Source organism: Dama dama, chromosome 4, assembly GCF_033118175.1.
Source record: "Dama dama isolate Ldn47 chromosome 4, ASM3311817v1, whole genome shotgun sequence".
NCBI classification, from domain to species: domain Eukaryota; kingdom Metazoa; phylum Chordata; class Mammalia; order Artiodactyla; family Cervidae; genus Dama; species Dama dama.
In genome coordinates, this window is record NC_083684.1 from 56,237,313 (window position 1) to 56,250,177 (window position 12,865).

Genomic DNA, 12,865 nt, shown 5'->3' on the forward strand with positions numbered 1-12,865 from the left:
TAAAGAATTTTTACGATCCAAATTTTGGCCATCAAACAAGTGAAAGGGAAAGTAACCTTATACATCAAGCGATGCCCTCTTACGTATCACCTGCGCATTGGCCAAAACACTTCCTCTGTAGAGCGGCACCGCCCACGCCAGGCTATAAATTCAGGGTGCAGTCTCAGAGGAACACTCACAACTCGAGCTTTCTCCATGCCTTCACTTGTTTCGCTGATCATGGACAAGGTCTTGGAAGTTCCTGCGCAGGTTTTGGCTGAACTTCTCACACAGAAGGGAACAAAATTTATAAAGGATATTTTAACAACATGTGGAATGGAGCAAGACCTGAGAGCCTTAAATTGGTTGGTCCCATACCCTATCAAAGGGATACTGATATTTTTACTACGCAAGATAGCTTCGGTGGCATACAACTGGCTGGACGTGAAATTTTTTAAAAATAAGAGCATATATATATTTGAAAAGATGGGTAACCAACCAACAGAAGTGATTGTGGCTTGATTTCTATTTATATACCCACTGGGGGTCTATACTATCTTTGTGAACTGTGTTTGGGTGTTTTTTTTCTTTGTGGGGGGAGGGTGGCTTTTCATTTTGTTTCCCCGCTTTGAGAAACACAGGCTTTATTCGGTTACTGCTGGGCAGAGGTTACAAAAGGGCTTCTGGTCTTCCTCTCCCTTGAGAAATGGTTTTTCCGTCATGTCCTGGACTGGATGCTCTTTCGCAGCAGGGTCACCCAGTCTGCTGGGGAAGGGCGCCTGGCTGGCCAGGAAGTTGCCCACTCTATCTGGGGGTCTGGCCAACGGTGGGGGGGGGGGGATGCCAAATGAACCTTTAACGGGCATGTGCCCTGTGGGTGCCGACCTGGGAGTTTGGGGCGGGCTGATCCCGACCTGAGGGGAGGGCGAGGAGCCGTGGGGCCTTGAGAGGAGTCAGGGATGCGTGGGGCTCCGGGCAAGGGAGAGAATTGGGCGAGAACAGAGGGAAGGAGAAGCTCCAGGCCACCGCGGAGCCCTCAAAGTGTAAGGAGCGTTCTGGGAGGGGAAGTGTGGACGGTGTGGACCGCAACAAGCTCTGTGCTTCCCAAGGGGGGCCTGGAGGCTGGCGGTTCCAAAAGCGGAAGATGAGACTGAGGCCTCTTGTTGCCTCGAGAAATGAAACTGCACAAGCGGCCCCGCCCTCACCCCCGCTTTCCCTTCCCTTCCCCGAAGGCAGGAACCCGCTCTTCATGCCCTGCCCCCTAGAGCCGCTTCCGGGCTTTTCTAGATCCTTCTGGGCTCTGCCTACCACAGTCTTCATCATTCTCACTCATCCTGTACCCTCGTGTTCTGGATGCTTCTGCCCGCGCTCCCCTCTCCCCCTGGCTCTGGCTCCTCTTCAGCCGCCACGGTGGTCTCAGTTAGTTTCACTTCCTCACACATCTCAGCACTTTGGAAACTCAGCGGAGGACATCTGAAGCCCAGAGACGGACATTCCCTTTCCGCCAGGGCTTCCCCAGATGCTGGATGCCCTGCCCAGCTCAGAGCAGCGCCGCCTTTCCCAGCCGGGTCCAGCGGGAGCCTGGAAACCCTGCCCTCCGGCCCATGCTCTAGTCCCACCGCAAGACCTCCTCCTTTGGCCTCCCTCACTTCCCCCCTTTCCCGGCTCCCCCAGACTCGACTCCCTTTTCAAAAAAATCTAATGTAACGTTTATTTCACAGTTTATAATGATTGAAGTTGATGCAGATGTACAGGGAAGCCTGGCCTGCTGCAGTCCATGGGGTCGCAAAGAGTTGGACACGACTGAGCAACCGAAGTGCGCTGAATGATGAAAGGTTACTTTCCATTTACAGTTATCACAAAATAGTGGCTGTATCCCCGTATTGTATAGTTCATCCTCCTGCCTGTCTTTCTGCGGTGGTTTGTTCCTCCCACTCCTTCTCCACTATGTTTAGCCACCGCCCCCACTGGAAACCCCTATTTACTTCAATATATCCAGGTGTCTGCTTCCTTTTTGTTACATATACTAGTTTGTGGTATTTTGTTAGATTCCTCATGTAAGTAATATCATATATATATTATTTGCCGCTGTTTCCTCCCACTTAATAGATTATGTTTAGTCTTTCATTTTATCTAACCAAAACTATCTAAAACACACCAACTGAGAAATGAAAAAAGGGTACAAATGAACTTATCTACAAAACAAAATTATAGATGCAGAAAGCAATCTTATGGTTACCTGGGGTAAGGCAAGGAGGGATGAATTGGAAGTCTGAGCTTGTGTATAAAATATACGAGGAATAACGACCTTCTGTAGCGCGGGGAGCTCTACTCAGTACTCTGTGATGACCTATATGGAAGAAGAATCTAGAAAAGAGTGGATATATGTATAACTGACTCACTTTGCTCTATTCCTGAAGCTAACACAACATTGTAAATCAACTATACCCCTAGGGAAAAAAATTTTTAAGTAATGAAAGGAACAAAACTCTCAACGGAAAAGAAAATGAAAGTCAAAGCAAACTACATGTACCAGATACATACCAGTGTTTGATATATAATAATATGTATAATAAAAAATGCATATATAATGTGGGGTTTCCCAGGTGACACAGTAGTAAAGAATCCACCTGCCAATGCAGGAGATGCAAGGATGCAGGTTGAATCTCTGGGTCACGAAGATCCCTTGGAGTAGGAAATGACAACCCACTCCAGTAGTCTTGCCTGGAAAATTCCATGGACAGAGGAACCTATTGGGCTACATAGTCTATGGGGTCACAGTCAGACGCGTCTGTTTGTATGCATAATATATATTCTCTGTGGGTCTCTTATAGATAAATTAATGATGTATGGAACGAAACAAGCCCTGAAACCCTTGAACTGTTGGGTTGCCCAGTCCAAGGGATGCTGATATTTGTACTACACAAGATAGCAACCAGTTAAACGTGAATTGTTCAGAAAACAATATCATATACATTTTTTAAAAGATGTTTGGTCGCCAACCAGCAGAAGTCATTATGGTTTAATTTCTTCTTATATATCTGTTTGGAATCTATGCTATCATTGCGAAATCTTAGAAGCTGATTTCGTGTATTATTGTTTAAGAAGCCGCATCATTGAGGGAAGTTAACAGTAGAGATTTGGATATCCCTATTAATTATAAATACCGACTCCTCTGTCTAAGAGAGAGGACTGATTTAAAACTGGGGAGACATCACTAACATGATAACAAGGATTGGGAGACTCAGATTACCAGCGTGGCTTCCTGTGTTGGCCGCTAAACTGTGATGTCCTCCAACACTGGCAAACATTTAGAAATCGAACTTTTGCTGTTATAAGCAACACGCCCACTCTGCCTTCCTGGCAGTGAATAGACGTGACCCTGGGGACGTAAAGGATTACGAAACGGTCATGTGGTCTTCTGCCTGGTTCTGTGCTGACTGAGACTCCAGCCGGGTGCAGAGCAGGGGAGGGGCCAGATGGTGAGCGGGCAGGACCCTATGAGGCTTTCCCAGAAAAGAACCCCAGCCAAGCCTTCTGCCTGCCTTTTGTCTGTTGAAAAACTTTCATCAAAGAATAAATTTGGGAACTTCCTTGGGGGTCCAGTGGGTGAAGACTCTGAACTTCCACTGCAGGGAACGCAGGTTTGATCTTTGGTTGGGGAACAAGAATCCTACTTACCGTGCGATGTGGCCAGAAAATTAAAAGTAAAAAAATTTTTTAAAGCATGAATTTAATCAGAGAAGTGAGAAAATGCAGAAAGAAAAGGAAAACAGTCAAACAAGCCAAACTAATAATACTTCAGCCAGTAGACAAAGTCAAGGACCTTTATTTAGTTCTTCCTCGAGGTCTATAGATATTGTTCTGTGCCTTATATGTGAACTGTTTAGTGGATACTGAAACCTCTACCAGGTGGAGGAAGTTAACTGTACGTTGCCCACAAGCACGCCAACCCCAGACCACTTGGAACCAGAAGGTTGATGACGCTGCCTCTTGGTTACCTCACCACCGACCACGGCTCCGTAAACACTGTGAAACGCCTCAGTGCCACCACAAGGCTGGGACACAGGCTTAAGGCGTTGCCTGCTGTGGCCCTCTTTGCCTGGCCAAACAGTAAAGCTAATTTCTTTCTACGTCACCCAACTCTTCCTTAAAGGTTTCATCCCGCACCACTGTATGGAGGCCGGATTTTGGCAACAAATTGGGCGTTCAGTATAGGGTTGACTTAGGGGCAGCCCCACGGGGGTGCCCTGGTTTGACCAGACTCTCCGAGGTCATTCCTCCATGCCAGCCTCTTTTGAGAAGGCAGAGGGTTGGAAGATTCCTTCAGCGGCCAGGTTGCCTGGGACCCTTATCAAGAAGGCTGAGCTCATCATACCAGGTACTCATCCAGGCAGTGGGGGCTGAGTCAGAAGTGGAGGGTGAGGGAAGACCATCCTAGAAGCTGGGGAGGCCACCTTTGCTAGAAAGAAGTTTCTTTCTTTCTCCAGCCTATACCAGCCTGAATTTTTCTGCTCCAAAGAATTATTTGGATGAAGGAGAAAGCATCAGGGACATGGAGACACCTTGGCCAGCATCTGGGTAAGTCTGAGAAAATCCATTCCTAGGCAGGTTGATAGGAAGTCGAGGGGTCCCCAAAGAGAGAGGGGTCTGGAATTCTCAAGCAGGAAGAAAAGACAAACTTTTTTGTGCCCCTACGTTCCTTAGGATTATATAACAATAATGTGTCCTGCTTGAGGACAGTCTCTGGAAAAAACCTTCTGGCTAATCCTGTTACCTTAAGGTGTAAATTATGGGAGTAGGTCTAATGAGGTGTTTAAAACCTCCAGGCATTCTTTTGATTCAATGTAATAACTAATTAGAGAGTACATAATTCCATTGCTAACACTAGCAATGGGATACTCTTTCTGCCCCCTTCTGATGCCTATGTCAGAAGCTTTCTCTGTCTCCTTTATACTTTAATAAAATTTATTACACAAAGCTCTGAGCGATCAAGCGTCATCTCTGGTCGCAGATTGAATTCTTCTTCTCCTCCAGAGGCCAAAAATCCCGGCGTCTTTCCTGAGGTTCAGCAACAGCCTTTCATCTTGGGGGCTCGTCTGGGATTCTTCAGGACAAGGTAAGGATGCTTGGAGCTCTAGTTCTTTGTTCTCCTAGCGAATATGTTTCCTGCTGTACTTCACTAACTCTACGGTGTGCTTGTGTGAATGAATGACATGCCCCGCGCAAAGCAAGTGAGGAGCCCTTCTCTGCGGTTCCGTGGTGACCTCATACGGCTTATGGCAGAAACCTGTTGGGGGTTTATACCATCTGCCAATGCCAAGAGGCACCCAATGTCTCCTTCGGGGGCCAACCAGACATGGGCAAAGTGTGTGGACCGAACTCTCCTTTCTCGGTCAAACTTTTCGGTCTCTTTGACCATCTCCTAACTCCTTGGAATTAGAAGTACTAACCTAATCTGTCGGATCATAGACTTTCAAGGGACTTGTGATCTATGCTGTTACTGGGTACTATGACTTAGGTCCCAAACTTGGATTGGTAGTCAGGAAGTGCCTAGCCTCGCTAGGCATGGAAAGTTTGGAAGCTAGATGGAGCTCTAGCTCCAAAAGCATCTCTGAGGTTAAAGGTTACTCAGATTAAAACTATAATGGGTTTTTTTCCTTTGGTAACGCTGGCTTTTAGTGGACCAGAGGAGGCTCTTATACTGGTGTGGTGATGCTTGGAAGGAACATCTCAGTTTTATGTTCGTATCGGACTTATTGTGGTCAGAAATACACTGAGGGTCGTGCACAGGCACTCAGGGGACGAGAATGTTTCCCCCAGCAGTCTTAGCTTGGGAGGCATTCTGGAAGGTTACTCTGATTGCACCGTGGGTGGCATCAGAGGTAAGCAAGGTGTTAATGGTGAGGAGCTGGACGTCAGTCAGGGATGCCATCAGGTCTACCCCTGGTGCATCTCCACCCCATCTCGGTGGTAGAACCGGGAGGGCCGAGAATGTCACCTGCGTCGGTAAGGGACAGACTAAGTCCGACCAGGAAAGAAAAGCTTTGGTGTAAAGTCTGTCTACACCCTCATCTAGAGCAGGGAGGGATGCCTCCGGTAGAAAGAGGGCGCTGGTCGCTTTTTTCTCTTTTGTAGATGGGAGCTGACAATTCCAGCCTCACCCCTTTGAACTGTATCCTGAAAAACTGGGATAGGTTTGATCCCCAGGGCTTAAAGAAGACACGCCTGGTCTTCCTATGTGATACTGCATGACCGCAGTACCCACTGGAAGATGGTGAACGGTGGCCAGTTGTAGGGTCTTCTGTCCTAATGAGGGCTCAAACTGTCCCCAAAAGGGAGGGACTGTCCCCCTTTGAATGTATTTATCGAAGGCCTTTCTTATGCACGGACATTGTTAGACCCCGAAGCCTTGGAATTAACTAATTATGTAACTCAGCTCTCAGCTTTTCAACTGGCATTAACAGAACTCCAGGAGACAACTCCTGACCCAGCCTCTAAGTCAAGCAAGCCTCTGTTTGAGCCAGGAACTGAGGTCCTCATAAAAACATTAGGGTCTGGGGGCCCATCCCTCGAGCCCCTCTGGGAAGGCCCTTACCAGGTTATTCTTTCTTCTCCCACAGCTCTCAGAGTGCCAGGAATTTATTCGTGGGTACATCACACTCGAGTTAAGAGGTGGCACCCTGACCAGAACTAAGTGACTTCGTTTTATGTCTTTACTTTCTATGCTCTGACTTTGTACTTTTCAGATGGGCCTGATAACCTATGTGAGCCTACTTATGCTGACTCCAAAAATCCTGAGTCTGCCGTCTGATCCTCAAGACAACGCCTTCCTGTCCTGGGCTCACTCTATGCTGCATTCCACAATCGGTCTAACTGCTGGGTTTGTGGTGCGCTCCCCTCTTCATCAGTGGAAGGCTTCCCGTGGTGGACATCTCCACTTCAAGGAAAAGACTTTCTCCAAGTCTGCGAATACCTTCGACAACAATCATATGTGATGCCTCTTCTTAAACTGATGACATCTAACAACCCTATAATGGACTGGTGCAACATGTTGTTCTTTAACTATGGACACAATGTGATGTTTAATTTTCATTATACATTGTCTCGTTTCAATGACTATTTTGCTACACACGAGGCAAATAGGTCTAGATCTAATGGATTTTTACCTGATGTTTATCAAATATGGGATGAGGTTATATGGTTAACTCCTGAAAAAGGACGTCTAATATCTACTGCCCCTATTTGCTGGGAACAAATAAAGCCATCCCCAGAAATTAGTCAACAACTTAAGTTATAGTGATTGAAAACACTTGGGATTTTTGCCTCAGGAAATATGCAATGTAATCATTCCCATGTTTTCCAACCCCAATTCAGGTCCTCCCTTTGTCTGGCCAGGCACTGATTGGGACTGGATATCTATGTCATGCTGGCTTGCTCCAAACGGGACTTATTGGACATGTGGCTCTTACCTATGGGCATGGCTTCCCCCTGGGTGGACAGGGAGATGCACCCTAGGTCTAGCCTTTACTCACGGCTTTATATTTTCAGAGCTTCCAGAGAAGCCTGCTAATTTACCCCACCTTACAACTCGGTGGGCACGGTCTGTATTTCACTGGTATGGTTATTTGGCTGCAGTGTTTGTCCCCTCTTTGGGAACTACAGATGTTATGCTACGAGTGGATGGTTTGACTAATTGTACTCAACAGGCATTACAAGGTTCTCAAAAAGCTAGTTCAGCTCTTAATGCTGAACAAGCACGAATTAGAAAGGTGGTTTTACAAAACAGATTGGCTTTAGATATCTGACAGCCGCGCAAGGAGGAACTTGTGCCATTCTTCATACCCAGTGCTGTGCGTATATACCTGAGATGAGCACTAATGTCACTCACTTTACTAAACACATGACCCAGATGACTGGGGCTAGGGATACTCCTGAAGCCTCAATTGCTTCACTTTGGGAGACGTTAACTACTTCCCCAGGGTGGAAAGCTATCTTAATTACAATAATTCTGATTGTTCTATTTTTGTTGTTTGCTCCCTGCATCTGTGTCATTGGATTTGTTTCTAGTCCATGAAGGCTTTTAAGTTAGAAATGGTTGTCCAAGCTCCTAGGAGTGCCACAGCCTCTTTCAAATATTACTTGGGACCCCTGGATGAGAGACCCTCAATACGAGGGTTAGGAGAATATGTTGCCTCAACAACTTAGGGACCACGCCCCTAAACAGCAGGAAGTAGTTATGGAACGAAAACGGCGCCCCTTTCCCTTGGCAACATAATTCTCCTAAAAGCAAAGGGGGGATGAGAGAGTCAATTCCTCGGCAGGTTGATAGGAAGTCCAGGGGTCCCCAAGGAGAGAGGGGTCTGGAATTCTCAAGGAGGAAGAAAGGACAAACTTTTTTTCCCTCTACATTCCTTAGGATTATATAACAATAATGTATCCTACTTGAGGACAGTCTCTGGAAAAAAAACCTTCTGGCTAATCCTGTTATCTCAAAATGTAAATTATGGCAGTAGGTCTGGTGAGGTCTTTACAACCTCCAGACATTCTTTTGATTCACTGTAATAACTAATTTGAGAGTATATGACTCCATGGCTAATGCTAGCAAGGGGGTATTCTTTCTGCCCCCTTCTGATGTCTATGTCGGAAGCTTTCTCTATCCCTTTGATACTTTAATAAACTTTATTACACAAAAGCTCTGAGCGATCAAGCCTCATCTCTGGCCCTGGATTGAATTCTTCTCCTCCAGCATCTTTGCATGATTCAGCATCAACCTTTCCTTAATATACTATAATGATACTATATTAATTATATATTAATATAAATTAAAATTTATATAATTTGTATTTTTAAAATTTACATGAATTTTAAAATTTTTATAAATTTATCTAAAACAAATTTATATTAATATTTAATTATATGATTAATGATAAGTATGTATTACTATAATTATATAAAATATATATCATATTTAAATTATATATTACTTATACTATATCATGTATTATATAAGATATATATAGAAATTAAAATGTATAATAACATTATATATAATATATATCACATATAATAACATTATATAATATGTCATTATATATTTTAGTCATATATATAAAATTATATGTAATACATTATATATAATATATTACAATATATAATATATATTATACATTGTATATTATATCTAAATCATACTTTATATATAATGTTATATATTAATGTATTATAAAAGAAATATCAATAACCTCAGCTATGCAAATGACACCTCCCTTATGGCAGAAAGTGAAGAGGAACTAAAAAGCCTCTTGATGAAAGTGAAAGAGGAGAGTGAAATAGTTGGCTTAAAGCTCAACATTCAGAAAATTAAGATCATGGCATCTGGTCCCATCACTTCATGGGAAATAGATGGGGAGACAGTGGAAACAGTGTCAGAGTTTATTTTGGGGGGCTCCAAAATCACTGCAGATGGTGATTGCAGCCTTGAAATTAAAAGACGCTTACTCCTTGGAAGGAAAGTTATGACCAACATAGATAGCATATTTAAAAGCAGAGACATTACTTTGCCAACAAAGTTTCATCTAGTCAAGGCTATGGTTTTTCCAGTGGTCATGTCTGGATGTGAGAGTTGGACTGTGAAGAAAGCTGAGCGCTGAACAAGTGATGCTTTTGAACTGTGGTGTTGGAGAAGACTCTTGAGAGTTCCTTGGACTGCAAGGAGATCCAACCAGTCCATCCTCAAGGAGATCAGTCCTGGGTGTTCATTGGAAGGACTGATGCTGAAGCTGAAACTCTAATACTTTGGCCACTTCATGCGAAGTGTTGACTCATTGGAAAAGACCCTGATGCTGGGAGGGACTGGGGGCAGGAGGAGAAGGGGACAACAGAGGATGAGATGGTTGGATGGCATCACCGACTCGATGGACATGAGTTTGAGTTAACTCCGGGAGTTGGTGATGGACAGGGAGGCCTGGCGTGCTGCGATTCATGGGGTCACAAGAGTTGGACACAGCTGAGCAGCTGAACTGAACTGAACTGATTATAATATATATTAATATCAATATATTGTATAAAATAATATATACTCTGACTATACAATCTTTTATTATATATTATTATGCTATATATTATATCATTTAAATGTAATATTTTATTTATATATTTATATTTATTATTATATTTTTTAGCAGATATTAAAACATATTGAATTTTTAATGTCTTAAAACTTAAAACCAAGAAACAAGCAATTTATTTTCTTTAACAACATTAAATTTTATACCCTATAAAACATACATATTTTATGGCAAAATTTTTCTTTATGTGGTACAAGATATCTACTATGAAACTGAAATATATTTAGTGTTTTTTCATAAAAGGCAAAGGTAAGTAAACATAGACTTGTTCAGAAGTCAATGTTTCAGTATTTTATATAAAATTGATTTAATCTTCAATGAATTCTCGTCCTTCAACTTTTTTAACAAAACTCTAATTGTTTAAAGTCCCAAGAATCCAGAAAAACAAAATTCTTTTAAAGAGCTTACCTAAAGGCTTTATACCATTTATCTCAGATATTTATGACAATATCAGTGTGAGTGAACTTTCGTGCTGACACATTTTGCAACAGGTGTGACCTACGGACTAGCAGTAGAACTCGGTACAATGAAAGTTGGTGCTGAGGCTAAATGTTGGTGTCTCATGCCTCTAGTAATCAGACATAATTAACGAAGCTAAACTGATGTCAGTACCAGACACAGAAATAATATTGAACATTTCTCAGATTTTGTGACTTTTAGAAATTTGTAAGTGCTTATTTTTCTTTAAGTCAATGGAATAGAGCTCATTTAAAAGTTAGTCTCAAGAATATTTTCTAAAGATAAAGACACTCACTGAGACATACACATGAGCAGAGATCTGTTTCATCATTTTACATTTCATGAATCAGGCACTGCATTTAAACTTGTCGGATTATGAAAAACAATGAGAATAGTCAAATGTACACACTTGAGGTCAAAGGCTTCTTTTTCTTCCCTCCTTCCACCCCTGCCCCCGACTCGGTTTCAATTCTTCTAAGTAAGCCAAGGCTGAAATGCAGGCCATGTGGGCTTGTTTGTATTAATACTTCAGGGACATGGTGAGGCTTAACATCAACTTTTCTCCTAGGAGTATCTTTGTTCTCTAAGGGTGAGTGTTCTAGAAAACTAAAGTGTGTTATCAAGCCATCTCTCTCCAACTGCACATGCAAAAGGAACCAGTCCTGAAATTTCAAAAGAGTTTCATCTCAACCATTTTCTCCAAAGTCTAAAGAATATTGTGACTCCATAGTGTTAAACTATTTTGTCCTTGTTGATAGGTTTAAACCTGTGGGTTGACTGCTGCTGCTGCTGCTAAGTCACTTCAGTTGTGTCCGACTCTGTGCGACCCCATAGACGGCAGCCCACCCCATAGACGGCAGCCCACCAGGCTCCCCCGTCCCTGGGATTCTCCAGGCAAGAACACTGGAGTGAGGTGCCATTTCCTTCTCCAATGCATGAAAGTGTAAACTTCAAGTGAAGTCGCTCAGTCTTGTCCGACTCTTGGTGACCCTATGGACTGCAGCCTACCAGGCTCCTCTGTCCATGGGCTTTTCCAGGCCAGAGTACTGGAGTGGGGTGCCATTGCCTTCTCTGTAGGTTGACTAGTCTTCCAAAGTGTGTCCTAGGAGGTTATCAGAGGGGATCAAAGGAGCATTTCCCATTTTTGAATAGACACCCATGAGCCAAATACAAACCAGACCTCATTAGCTGATGGAAATCTTATACCAGGGGAGAGACACCAGAAAGCATAAAGCTCAGAGTGGCTGCTTCCAGTTCCTGCCACGTCCATGACCTTAGTCCTTAGACCTCACACATGGGATTTCCAACATGAAAACTAACCAGACAGGCACTCAGCGTTCCCCAGATGGAAACAAATGTTCCTCAGATGGACATGTTGAAGGAGCCTCGGATACATAGCGGGGGACTCACCCAGATGCTGACCAAGATGTCTTGATGTCCCATATGCTGTCTTTCTTCTTCCTCAAAATAATTCCTTGGAGCACCAAATTCAAGCTGGCATGGGCTGGAGGAAGAGAGGAACATCCTTGAGGTGAAGGTGGCCTCCCCACCCTCTAGGGCGGCCCTTCCTCTTCCCTCCTCTACCGCCTTGGTGTCCCCGAGTATGACTGGGGCTCAGCCTTCTTGACATGGGTCTTCTGGGATCAGGCCTCTGAAGGAATCTTCCCACTGTTCCAAACTTCTGGAAAGAGGCTGCATGGAGGAAAAATCTAGAGAGTGTGATGGAGCCAGGGGACACCCGTGGGGTCATCCCTAAGCCAACCCCACACAGGAGTCCATATTTGTTACCAAAATTCAGCCTCTGCATACCAAGGCAGAGTGACATCTATAAGAAAGAATTTGGGGTGAGGTAGAAAGAAAGAGCTTTACTCCTTTGCTAGGAAAATTAGGCCACATTGGCCTAGTGCCCCCAAGACCGTGAGTCCCAGCCTAAAGCAGGTATGTGGAGTCTTTAGTGTTTATGGAGCCCTGGCTGGCGTTGAGGTAGTGGGGAGGCCGCAGCATCAACCTTCTTGTTGCAACCAGTCTGGGGTATACCTGCTGTGGGCAGCAGTTAACTTCTTCATCCTGGTGGGGGTTTGGTAACTGCAAAATAGCTCACACATAAGGCACAGAATATTATCAAGAGACCTTGAGGAAGAAAATTTCTTGACTTTGTTTGATGGCTCAAGTCTTATTATTTTGTCTTGTTTGACATTTTCCCCTTCAGGATGTCCTTACTGCTCTGATGAAATTTATCCTTTTCTTCCCCCCACCCCCAACCTCACCAGAAGGCATGAGGGATCTTTGTTCCCCTA

The 12,865-nt window shown here is 43.9% G+C and overlaps 1 long non-coding RNA gene across 1 annotated transcript; it reads left to right on the plus strand.

The window, feature by feature from the left end:
• Nucleotides 1-1,056: 1,056 nt before the first annotated feature.
• LOC133054430 (uncharacterized) lies at nucleotides 1,057-8,689 on the plus strand. Its single transcript, XR_009692446.1, has 4 exons — nucleotides 1,057-4,360; nucleotides 4,470-4,560; nucleotides 5,017-5,098; nucleotides 6,729-8,689. It is a non-coding gene; the product is annotated as an uncharacterized LOC133054430 (long non-coding RNA).
• Nucleotides 8,690-12,865: the final 4,176 nt, after the last annotated feature.